A 14,589-nucleotide genomic window follows, 5' to 3' on the forward strand; every position below is an offset into this window, starting at 1 on the left:
GAACAACATTCATGCCATGCACCGTCAGCATTTCACTACTGGTGAACAACATTCATGCTATGCACCGTCAGCATTTCACTACTGGTGAACAACATTCATGCCATGCACCATCAGCATTTCACTACTGGTGAACAACATTCATGCCATGCACCATCAGCATTTCACTACTGGTGAACAACATTCATGCCATGCACATCAGCATTTCACTACTGGTGAACAACATTCATGCCATGCACCATCAGCATTTCACTACTGGTGAACAACATTCATGCCATGCACCGTCAGCATTTCACTACTGGTGAACAACATTCATGCCATGCACCTCAGCATTTCACTACTGGTGAACAACATTCATGCCATGCACCGTCAGCATTTCACTACTGGTGAACAACATTCATGCCATGCACCGTCAGCATTTCACTACTGGTGAACAACATTCATGCCATGCACCGTCAGCATTTCACTACTGGTGAACAACATTCATGCTATGCACCGTCAGCATTTCACTACTGGTGAACAACATTCATGCCATGCACCGTCAGCATTTCACTACTGGTGAACAACATTCATGCCATGCACCATCAGCATTTCACTACTGGTGAACAACATTCATGCCATGCACCGTCAGCATTTCACTACTGGTGAACAACATTCATGCCATGCACCGTCAGCATTTCACTACTGGTGAACAACATTCATGCTATGCACCGTCAGCATTTCACTACTGGTGAACAACATTCATGCCATGCACCGTCAGCATTTCACTACTGGTGAACAACATTCATGCCATGCACCGTCAGCATTTCACTACTGGTGAACAACATTCATGCCATGCACCATCAGCATTTCACTACTGGTGAACAACATTCATGCCATGCACCATCAGCATTTCACTACTGGTGAACAACATTCATGCCATGCACCATCAGCATTTCACTACTGGTGAACAACATTCATGCCATGCACCGTCAGCATTTCACTACTGGTGAACAACATTCATGCCATGCACCATCAGCATTTCACTACTGGTCATCAACAACAACATTCGTTGCATGATGTCAATATGGTTGTGGTTGTTTAATTTCTCTTTTGTCATTTTTTTCACGTCGTTCTAGGGAAGAGGTGGTGTGTAATGTTGTTTCTTTTAAACCTAATGAACTGGTATAAATATTTAACCAATCAGCAGCAGTTTGTCTCGTGAGCACTTCAGCCAGTGGCTATACGTTTAAAGTTACTGCTGTACAAGTCACTTGATTTATTCCCACACTATCGGAATGACACTGGCACTTAAACCATGTCAATTATTCAAACCGTTGACCATTAGAGGGGATTAGTTGTACTCACACTCGTGTCTGTTTGTTCTTTATATAATCTGTTATTTAAGGGTGTTTTCACACTTGGTCCCTTTTTTTTTTGTGCGGTGTGAACTCAGACCTCTCTACAGAGCTTCCGAACCGAACCCAACTGAGACCGTCTCGAGAGGTGGTCTGAGTTCGTTTTGCTTGAATTCTGATTCCCTTTTTTTAGGACGATGTGAACACAAAGCTCCCCAGGTTCGCTTGTCCTTATTCCGGCACCACACACTAGACTACTGACATAACCCCTCACACTAGACTACTGACATAACCCCTCACACTAGACTACTGACATAACCCCTCACACTAGACTACTGACATAACCCCTCACACTAGACTACTGACACAACCCCTCACACTAGACTACTGACATAACCCCTAGACTACTGACATAACCCCTCACACTAGACTACTGACATAACCCCTAGACTACTGACATAACCACTAGACTACTGACATAACCCCTCACACTAGACTACTGACATAACCCCTAGACTACTGACATAACCCCTAGACTACTGACATAACCCCTAGACTACTGACATAACCCCTAGACTACTGACATAACCCCTAGACTACTGACATAACCCCTAGACTACTGACATAACCCCTCACACTAGACTGACATAACCCCTAGACTACTGACATAACCCCTCACACTAGACTGACATAACCCCTCACACTAGACTACTGACATAACCCCTCACACTAGACTACTGACATAACCCCTCACACTAGACTACTGACATAACCCCTCACACTAGACTACTGACAAAACCCCTCACACTAGACTACTGACATAACCCCCCCTACTGACATAACCCCTCACACTAGACTACTGACATAACCCCTAGACTACTGACAACACTAGACTACTGACATAACCCCTAGACTACTGACATAACCACTAGACTACTGACATAACCCCTCACACTAAAATAACCCCTATAGACTACTGACATAACCCCTTCACACTAGACTACTGACATAACCCCTGACTTGACATAACCCCTCACACTAGACTACTGACATAACCCCTCACACTAGACTACTGACATAACCCCTCACACTAGACTACTGACATTAGACTACTGACATAACCACTAGACTACTGACATAACCCCTTGACTACACATAACCCCTCACACTAGACTACTGACATAACCCCTCACACTAGACTACTGACATAACCCCTCACACTAGACTACTGGTGTAACCCCTCACACTAGACTACTGACATAACCCCTCACAAGACTACTGACATTCATAGACTACTGACATAACCCCTCACACTAGACTACTGACACAACCCTCACATTAGACTACTGACATAACCCCTAGACTACTGACATAACCCCTCATTAGACTCTGACATAACCCCTTGACATAACCACTAGACTACTGACATTCTATCACACTAGACTACTGACATAACCCCTAGACTACTGACATAACCCCTAGACTACTGACATTAACCCCTACTACTGACATCTAGACTATGACATAACCCCTCACACTAGACTACTGACATAACCCCTAGACTACTGACATAACCCCTCACACTAGACTGACATAACCCCTAGACTACTGACATAACCCCTCACACTAGACTGACATAACCCCTCACACTAGACTACTGACATAACCCTCACACTAGACTACTGACATAACCCCTCACACTAGACTACTGACATAACCCCTCACACTAGACTACTGACAAAACCCCTCACACTAGACTACTGACATAACCCCTGACTACTGAAAACCCACACTGACTACTGACATAAATGACTACTGAAAACCCCTATTTTAGACTACTGACATAACCCCTCTAACATAACCACTAGACTACTGACATAACCCCTGTAGACTACTGACAACACTAGACTACTGACATAACCCCTCACACTAGACTACTGACATAACCCCTAGACTACTGACATAACCCCTCACACTAGACTACTGACATAACCCCTCACACTAGACTACTGACATAACCCCTCACACTAGACTACTGACATAACCACTAGACTACTGACATAACCCCTCACACTAGACTACTGACATAACCCCTCACACTAGACTACTGACATAACCCCTCACACTAGACTACTGACATAACCCCTCACACTAGACTACTGACATAACCCCTCACACTAGACTACTGACATAACCCCTCACACTAGACTACTGACATAACCCCTCACACTAGACTACTGACATAACCCCTCACACTAGACTACTGACATAACCCCTCACACTAGACTACTGACATAACCCCTCACACTAGACTACTGACATAACCCCTAGACTACTGACATAACCCCTAGACTACTGACATAACCCCTCACACTAGACTACTGACATAACCCCTAGACTACTGACATAACCCCTCACACTAGACTACTGTTATAACCTCTCACACTGGACTACTGACATAACCCCTCACACTAGACTACTGACAAACCCCACTAGACTACTGTTATAACCACACTGGACTACTGACATAACCCCTCACACTAGACTACTGACATAACCCCTCACACTAGACCTCTGTAAGACAATCAGACTACTGTCATAACCCCTCACACTAGACTACTGTCATAACCCCACACACTAGACTACTGACACCCCACAGACTACTGACATAACCCCTAGACTACTGACATAACCCCTAGACTACAGACATAACCCCTAGACTACTGACATAACCCCTAGACTACTGACATAACCCCTAGACTACTGACATAACCCCTAGACTACTGACATAACCCCTCACACTAGACTACTGACATAACCCCTAGACTACTGACATAACCCCTCACACTAGACTACTGTTACACCGTTTCCCCTGACATAAGTCCTCACATTGGTGCCACAAAAGTGAAATGATTCCATTTAGGAGGGGGGAGGGGTATTCCAAAATATGTGTGGAGTTTTTAGTTCAGATGATTTGTTTGCAATATGTGATCTTTAGGCTAAGAGGGAGCTGTTTATTCAATTGTGGGGTTTGAACATTATGAGAAGGCAACAACATGCTGTATTTGGTGTGAATCACAACTTTGGGTACAAGATCAATTATAGGTCCTTGAAGGGGCAGAAGCCTACATTGGGTGTACAATTTTAATTTACACAGCATTATATAATCTGCTATTTATTCTTCTGCTATTTATTCTATTAGCAATAATATTGACATATATCTTCTGATTTTACAATTGTCTCGTCTTTTAACTAAATGCAATCTATTCGCTTCCAAAGTAGGTATGTCTAGATGTCCGATAACGAGTTCTGATGGAATGGCTTGCACTGCACTTTGTAAAAAACCCACAGTGTATTGAGTAAATGTTGGAAAACATTGTGTTTCCTTTTGTAAACATAGCAATGTGAATGCAAAGAGGATTACCTACTGGGGCATAGCCTAGCGGTTGAGGGTTGGGCCGAAAGTTGCTCGATTGAATCAGATGACAAGGTAAAAATGTTGTTGTGACTGGGTTCATCAGGAAGTGGACAGAGGATGTTGTAGTGACTGGGTTCATCAGGAAGTGGACAGAGGATGTTGTTGTGACTGGGTTCATCAGGAAGTGGACAGAGGATGTTGTTGTGACTGGGTTCATCAGGAAGTGGACAGAGGATGTTGTTGTGACTGGGTTCATCAGGAAGTGGACAGAGGATGTTGTTGTGACTGGGTTCATCAGGAAGTGGACAGAGGATGTTGTTGTGACTGGGTTCATCAGGAAGTGGACAGGGTGTTGTTGTGATGGGTTCATCAGGAAGTGGACAGAGGATGTTGTTGTGACTGGGTTCATCAGAAGGGACAGGGATGTTGTTGTGACTGGGTTCATCTGGACAGAGGATGTTGTTGTGACTGTTCATCAGGAAGTGGACAGAGGGTGATGTTGTGACTGGGTTTATCAGGAAGTGGACAGAGGATGTTACTGTGATAACAGTTCATCAGGGTAAGTGGACAGGGTTGTTGTGACTGGGTTCATCAGGAAGTGGACAGAGGATGTTGTTGTGACTGGGTTCATCAGGAAGTGGACAGAGGATGTTGTTGTGACTGGGTTCATCAGGAAGTGGACAGAGGATGTTGTTGTGACTGGGTTCATCAGGAAGTGGACAGAGGATGTTGTTGTGACTGGGTTCATCAGGAAGTGGACAGAGGATGTTGTTGTGACTGGGTTCATCAGATGGACAGAGGATGTTGTTGTGACTGGGTTCATCAGGAAGTGGATGTTATTGTGACTGGGTTCATAACAGTGTTGTTGTGACTGGGTTCTGGGTGGACAGATGTTGTTGTGACTGGGTTCATCAGGAAGTGGACAGAGGATGTTGTTGTGACTGGGTTCATCAGGAAGTGGACAGAGGATGTTGTTGTGACTGGGTTCATCAGGAAGTGGACAGAGGATGTTGTTGTGACTGTTATCAGTAGTGGACAGAGGATGTTGTTGTGACTGGGTTCATCAGGAAGTGGACAGAGGATGTTGTTGTGACTGGGTTCATCAGGAAGTGGACAGAGGATGTTGTTGTGACTGGGTTCATGGGAGGATGTGGTGACTGGGTTCATCAGGAAGTGGACAGAGGATGTTGTTGTGACCATCAGGAAGTGGACAGATGTTATTGTGACTGGGTTCATCAGGAATAACAGTCTGTTGTGACTGGGTTCATCAGGAAGTGGACAGATGTTGCTGGGTTTAAGGAAGTGGATGTTACTGTAGTGACTAACAGTTCATCAGGAAGTGGAGGATGTTGTTGTGACTGGGTTCATCAGGAAGTGGACAGAGGATGTTGTTGTGACTGGGTTCATCAGGAAGTGGACAGAGGATGTTGTTGTGACTGGGTTCATCAGGAAGTGGACAGGTTGTTGTTGTGACTGGGTTCATCAGGAAGTGGACAGAGGATGTTGTTGTGACTGGGTTCATCAGGAATTGTACAAATGGACAGAGGATGTTGTTGTGACTGGGTTCATTGAAAATGGACAGAGGATGTTTTGTGACTGGGTTCACAGGAAGTGGACAGAGGATGTTGTTGTGACTGTTATCAGGAAGTGGACAGAGGATGTTGTAGTGAAAAAAGTAAAAATGTACATGGAAGTGGACAGAGGATGTTGTAGTGACTGGGTTCATCAGGAAGTGGACAGAGGATGTTGTTGTGACTCATCAGGGTGGACAGTTGTTGTTGTGACTGGGTTCATCCAGAGGATGTTGTAGTGACTGTTCATCAGGAAGTGGACAGAGGATGTTGTTGTGATGTTCATCAGATGTGGACAGATCCTGTTGTAGTGACTGGGTTCATCAGGAAGTGGACAGAGGATGTTGTTGTGACTGGGTTCATCAGGAAGTGGACAGAGGATGTTGTTCCTACTGTGATGATTAGAACTTATCCAAACCAGAAACTGTGGATAGATTGCAGCATTCGTGCAAAACTGAAAGTGCAAACCACCACATTTAACCAAGGCAAGCAGCCTGGGGATGTGGATGTGTACAAGCAGTAGGACCTAGGACCTCTGTAAGACAATCAAAGTGGCAAAACGTCAGTACAGAGACAAGAGTCTCAATTCAATGGCTCAGACACAAGACATATGTGGCAGGGACTCCAGACAACGGATTATAAAGGGAAAACCAGCCACATTGTGGACACAGATGCCTGGGACAAGCTGAACACCTTCTCCCACTTCGACCTGGTACTGATGTGTTAATAAACTTTCCATTTAGTATGTATTATTTATATTCTGGACCCTGCTTTATTGTCTTCAATTCTATCCATTTTGCTATGGGGTTTTACTGTGTATTTACTGTATATACTGTTTTCCTGACAGCTCATTCTAATATTTATTTATTTGACATTTTACAGGATAAAATCTTTTGATGAACCATCTCGTTTTCAACACTATAGGCGTCATTAACAGTCATCTACCCAGCCATCTATTGTAGTATAACAGTCTCTCTGGGTAGATGGCTGGGTTTACCCTGGATGTTACTGGGACGGCAAGCCTATTTTGGTTATTGGACTATTATCTTTGAAAGGTTGCACATGGACCTGACAAGGGGTGTTTCTGTTTTGCTGAGTTTAACAATGTTCCTAGATAATAGAAAATAAAGAAAAACTGATTGAATAGTTAAATAAAGGTTAAAAAACAAAAATTAATGGAGGCATTGTGCTTCCTGGTGTAACTCAGGCATGTTGTTGCCATCCTGTATGTCCCGTGTGATGTTCAGATGTATCCTGTGCAGATGCTGTTACACGTGGTCTGCCACTGCGAGGACGATCAGCTGTCCGTCCTGTCTCCCTGTAGCGCTGTCTTTGGCTATCACAGTACGGACATTACAATTTATTGCCCTGGCCACATCTGCAGTCCTCATGCCTCCTTGCAGCATGCCTAAGGCACGTTCACGCAGATGAGCAGGGTCCCTGGGCATCTTTCTGTGTTTTTTAGAGTCAGTAGAAAGGCCTCTTTATTGTCTAAGTTTTCATAACTGTGAGCTATTAGTGTCTTAATGAACATGTTCCCGTGGAACTCTCCATGTTTAAACCCTTTACGATGAAGATCTTTAAAGTTATTTTGGATTTATACGAATTATCTTTGAAAGACAAGGACCTGAAAAGGGGTGTTTCTTTTTTTGCTGAGTTTACAATGTAGATAATAGTAAAAAATAAAGAAAAACTATTGAATGTGAGTAGGTGACAAAACAAAAAAGAAAGACTCTGTCTCTCTGTACTCTCTCTCTCTCTCTGTCTCTGTCTCTGTCTCTCTCTGTCTCTGTCTCTCTCTCTCTCTGTCTCTCTCTCTCTCTGTCTCTGTCTCTCTCTGTCTCTCTCTCTCTCTCTCCCTGTCTCTCTCTCTCTCCCTGTCTCTCTCTCTCTCTGTCTCTCTCTGTCTCTGTCTCTGTCTCTCTCTGTCTCTCTGTCTCTCTCTCTCTCTCTCTCTCTGTCTCTCTCTTTCTCTGTCTCTCTGTCTCTCTCTCTCTCTCTCTCTCTTTTGTTTTCATCTGTTTACAGAAATACTGCTGACCCTGGTGGAGCGTGTAGCCAACCAGCACCTTAATGCTAACACCCAGGATCCAATGAGCTCGCTGGTTCATCTTCAACCACCCAACCAATCTACCAACGGCTCTTTGAGTGAACCTGGCAGTGCCCTGACTCAGCTCTGCCCAACCAAGCCTGGCCTCTGACTTCACTGGCAGAAAGTGTTCCTTGGGGGGGGGGGGTCACCCAGGGTTCACCCAGGGTTCAAGGGGGGAGTAGGGGGATGAAGGAAAGGTTGGACTTTTACATGTTCCAAATGGCACCCTGTTCCCTACATAGGGCCCTGGTTGAAAGTAAAGCACTACACAAGGAAGAGGGAGGCAACCCTAAAACGCCTATCCCCTCCTTAAAGGAGAACCCGTGAGCCAGCCTGTCTCTGTCCAGCTGCATTCACCGTAGTGTGACTTACTGTAGGCCCCTCCCCCTCTATTGTAGATCCCTCCCCCTATGGGTTGATTGACTGTAGGCCCCTCCCCATCTGCCTGGAGGTCCACCCCCTCTGGGTTGACTGACTGTATGCCCCTCCCCCCTCTAAGTTGGCCCTTCCCCCTCTGTTTTTGACTGACTGAGTGCTGGTGGCAGCGGTGGGATCCTCGTCAGATGAATGTATTCCTCTCTATGGACAAGTGGCCATTTTGCAATCTGATCTCATCTCAAACAATTTATACTTTTTTTTTCTCTCTCTCTCTCTCTCTCTCTCTCTCCCCTGATCCCCTCTGATGTTCTAGAACATTCCTCTCGTGTTCCACAATGGCATCAAATGTTTACGTTTGGATTCTGGAGGGAGCGGAGCAGCCAACTCATTTCAGCCGGTTTAGCCTTTTTGCTGTTTGTTTTTGTTTTGATGATGATGATGATGATGATGACTACAGATGTGTAGGATAAAGACAAATGTTTTTGTTTTTTTTGTTTTTTTTTAACACTGCAGTTTTATTGTTTTGACTGAAATAATGCTTTGTATGATAATTAGACTAATTTAGTCAAGAGGTTTTATAAGTTTATTAAATTAAGTTTTATTTTTCTGTTTAGATTTTTTTTGAAATTATCTTAGATTTCTTTTATTATCGTAGCAAACAACAGAAGACGAGGCAAAGTGAGGAAAAAGAGGCACTTTTTTGTCGTTTTAAACTCGGTGGTTAAACTCTTTCTGGAAAGACTACTATATTCTATCACATTGAAATATTACGGATTTGACTTTGGTTCAGTCGTTTCATCAGAAGTTGTTGAATTACATCATGTGGTTGAAGACAACAGAAACAGACAGATTGTACATGCTGTACCAGTTAACAGACAGATTGTACATGCTGTACCAGTTAACAGACAGATTGTACATGCTGTACCAGTTACCAGACAGATTGTACATGCTGTACCAGTTAACAGACAGATTGTACATGCTGTACCAGTTACCAGACAGACTGTACCAGTTACCAGACAGATTGTACATGCTGTACCAGTTAACATACAGATTGTACATGCTGTACCAGTTACCAGACAGACTGTACATGCTGTACCAGTTAACAGACAGATTGTACATGCTGTACCAGTTACCAGACAGACTGTACATGCTGTACCAGTTAACAGACAGATTGTACATGCTGTACCAGTTACCAGACAGATTGTACATGCTGTACCAGTTAACAGACAGATTGTACATGCTGTACCAGTTAACAGATTGTACATGCTGTACAGATTGTACATGCTGTACCAGTTACCAGACAGATTGTACATGCTGTACCAGTTAACAGACAGATTGTACATGCTGTACCAGTTAACAGACAGATTGTACATGCTGTACCAGTTACCAGACAGATTGTACATGCTGTACCAGTTAACAGACAGATTGTACATGCTGTACCAGTTACCAGACAGATTGTACATGCTGTACCAGTTACCAGACAGATTGTACATGCTGTACCAGTTACCAGACAGATTGTACATTAACTGTAGATTGTACATGTTACCAGTTAACAGATTGTACATAACATACAGATTGTACATGTACCAGTTAACAGACAGATTGTACATGCTGTACCAGTTAACAGACAGATTGTACATGCTGTACCAGTTACCAGACAGATTGTACATGCTGTACCAGTTAACAGACAGACTGTACATGCTGTACCAGTTAACAGACAGATTGTACATGCTGTACCAGTTAACCAGACAGATTGTACATGCTGTACCAGTTAACAGACAGATTGTACATGCTGTACCAGTTAACAGACAGATTGTACATGCTGTACCAGTTAACAGACAGATTGTACATGCTGTACCAGTTAACCGACAGATTGTACATGCTGTACCAGTTAACAGACAGATTGTACATGCTGTACCAGTTAACAGACAGATTGTACATGCTGTACCAGTTACCAGACAGATTGTACATGCTGTACCAGTTACCAGACAGATTGTACATGCTGTACCAGTTAACAGACAGATTGTACATACTGTACCAGTTAACAGACAGACTGTACCAGTTACCAGACAGATTGTACATGCTGTACCAGTTAACAGACAGACTGTACATGCTGTACCAGTTACCAGACAGATTGTACATGCTGTACCAGTTACCAGACAGATTGTACATGCTGTACCAGTTAACCGACAGATTGTACATGCTGTACCAGTTAACAGACAGACTTTCCTATTGATTTGGGCCTTTTCTCTTCTTTCACCTGGTCTTGTCAGCCTCTGCTGTAAAAGCAGAGCGGTGTTTTATGTGTTTGAGAAGAGGAGAGTCTGACCTTGTCGTTGATACGGTACAAGAGAAGAGCCTTTACCCAGGCTCTAATGCAGGGTGTAGGTAGGTATGCCTGGGGGGGGCTATGTATACAGTGTACAGATTATCGCTTGCTTCTCAGCCTTGAGCGTATAGCTAGCACCACGACAGAAAGCCAGGACAAACTGCTCTGGTCCGTCAGTGTGATGTACTAAACAAGCAATAACAATTACTTCAGAATCTTACGTTTTGTGTTTTTCTTTTCTTTTCATTTTTTTTTTTTTTTTGTGCAGATTTTTTCCTGGGGGCACATTGTATGCTCTGCGGTCTGTCGGGAAATTAAAACACTGCTACTTTTTTTATTGCAGTTTATATATTTTTTTTTAAATCTCTCTAATCCAAATGATACGTTCATGGCAGATGATACAGCAGTGCTGGGTGTCGACGAGGAGGGAGTGTGGTGGTGGACTTACTCACCCTCATGTTAACACACAGGGTGCATCCTAAATGGAACACCATGCCCTACATACTTTTACCCAGAGCCCCCTGGCATCATATTCCCTCGCCCCTGTAACGTGTATAATGACATCATATTCCCTCGCCCCTGTAACGGGTATGATGACGTCATATTCCCTCGCCCCTGTAACGGGTATGATGACGTCATATTCCCTCGCCCCTGTAACGTGTATAATGACATCATATTCCCTCGCCCCTGTAGCAAGTATAATGACATCATATTCCCGCCCGCCCCTCGCCATCATATTCCTGTAACAAGTATAATGACATTATATTCCCTCGCCCCTGTAACAAGTATAATGACATCATATTCCCTCGCCCCTGTAACGTGTATAATGACATCATATTCCCTCGCCCCTGTAACAAGTATAATGACATCATATTCCCTCGCCCCTGTAACAAGTATAATGATTTCATATTCCCTCGCCCCTGTAACGTGTATAATGACATCATATTCCCTCGCCCCTCTAACAGGTATAATGACATCATATTCCCTTGCCCCTGTAACAGGTATAATGACATCATATTCCCTCGCCCCTCTAACAGGTATAATGACATCATATTCCCTAATGACATCATATTCCCTCGCCCCGCTAACAGGTGTTGACTGTAGATGTTGCAGCATAGTCCCGTACGATTGTGTTCTTGCCTACTCCATTGTTGTCATTGTCAACTCAACTCGGCATAACCATTAGTGACAAGGAGTCGGCATGACGGCACAAACAGCCTGGTGCTCACGCTAGCAATATTGACATTACTTATGATAATAAGCCAGACATTAATATGGAGGACAAGCCAAATATCCCATGCCGTGTAAATTGGGTTATGAATTCTACCAGCCTTTCATTACATTGATGATGAAGGACAGAGGCGGACATAGCTGTGTTTCATCCGTGTCCAATGAAAACAGGCCCCCAAACAGCTGAATCCACCCCTGCTGAAGGGGATAAAGGGTTTATTAGCAGCACAGACAGTAGGATAGTCCATCAACCTCAGAGAAACATGCAATGCCACCTCGGAGTGTGTGTGTGTGTGTGTGTGTGTGTGTGTGTGTGTGTGTGTGTGTGTGTGTGTGTGTGTGTGTGTGTGTGTGTGTGTGTACAGCATTTGTTTTTTTAAAGTGTATTTGATGTGGGATCTGAGATAATGACTGAATGTATTGTCATGGCTGACCTCAGATCAGAATAGACTGGAAAAGCTGCGATTCAGATTACACCCTTTTTCCCCTTATCTAGAGCCCTATGGACCTTGGTCAAAAGTAGTGCACTACATGTGGAATAGGATCCCATTGGGGATACAAGCCCACCACTGTGGGAAGCTGTAAAAATAATAATAATAATAATAATAATACTATTCTCAGTGGATTGTTTAGTTCTGGAACTGCCCAAACCTGATGGATGACGTTACTCAAAAGCCCTGGTCTGAGAACAGTTTTTGGATGTTTATTTTTTATTTATTTATTTCCCTGTTGGTAACAGCTTGGGTCAGGATGAAGAAAGCTGCTCCCAGATCAGGGTTCTGTATTCATAAAACCCTGGATCAGTTTAGCCTTTTTATATTATAATGAAAGGGCGGGGGGCGGGGTCTGTGGGGGCGGGGCCTGGGACCTGACTGATCCGAGATCGACTCCTTCTCTCAGATGATTTCTGATTACTGTACTTTGGGCTAACAGTCCCTTTTGAGTAACACTTTGTCTCTATGAGGCATACGGGGTTCCTAGTATTCAGTGACTCTTATGTATGTTATGGGGCCTGTCTCAGAGATTTAAACGCTGTGTTTCCTCTGTTTTGCTGTACGATTGATTGATCGCGTTTTATCGAGATGTGTCACTGTCGATCACAGTTTTTGATAAAACCTGGATGTCATTGCTGAGAATTGACTTACATTTTTAAGAATAGCCAATTCTAAAGAAATCACTCTTATCACCACCCCTCTGCCAATTTCCAAAGATTGTTAAGATTTTGAAATGAATATAAGCCATGGGGTAATGTTTTTTTAAAAACATTTATATCAGGACTTGGAGCAAACAACCTTCTGCCCCTAAAAGAAATATCATACAGGCAGTGAATATAAATCAATTTACAATAAAATAATTCCTCTTCTATACCTTTAATTTGGGAGATTTTTTTTAAATGCCCCTGTTTTTGTATTGTCTGCCAGTTTTCTTAGAGCTAAAATGCAAGAACCTTGAAATGCTAACAACAACAAAAAACTAGCATATTGCCTTAGATTGTCTGTTCTCCTTGTATATTTTAATGCTATTGGTGTCATATTTGTATTGTGAATATGTACATTATTGAATGGGGTGCATCATTGATCAACACATCTTAGTTGCTGAGACAAGTGGTCTCTCTCATCTGTGATTGGTTGAAGGCTGTATTATTTGAATAATTAAATACCCCCCCCCCCCCCAACTGTTGTGTCAGACTGCTATATGGAAGAAGAAAAAATATGATGCAATGGGATATTGAAGCAATATGTAATATATTCTATGAACTTTCTGGAGAAAGAAAGCTTACAGTGTTACGCGTTGCTCTGAGATGTATGTTTTTCTCCCCCAGATGTGTTTGTTCACCAGAAAACATCGCACTGTTCGTTCGTTCCACCCGTCACTCACGCGTCAACGTTTGTAATCTTTAGTGTTGAGCATTTTATGCAAAAGTTAGATATGCCGGCAGAAGTTTAAACACAGTTATATGCAAGTTGTCAACTAATAAGGCTTCGCTGATGCTATTTGCAATTTGATGTTGAATAATACAATTGTAAATAAAGAATTGTTATTGCAACATTTAATCTAGTTCCGCTATATTATTGAATCATATTTTATCGATACTGCACTGTTTGAGGGGAGAGCCTAGCCTGCAAGGAAGCGTCTCGTTGTCCTCACTGTGTAGCCTTACAGTATGACATGCTCTGTGTGTATAACAAATACACTTTGAATTAAATATTGTTTTGTGTTTAGATGCAAAAAAAAAG

The sequence above is a fragment of the Oncorhynchus masou genome, chromosome 28, assembly GCF_036934945.1.
Source record: "Oncorhynchus masou masou isolate Uvic2021 chromosome 28, UVic_Omas_1.1, whole genome shotgun sequence".
Classification (NCBI taxonomy): Eukaryota; Metazoa; Chordata; class Actinopteri; order Salmoniformes; family Salmonidae; genus Oncorhynchus; species Oncorhynchus masou.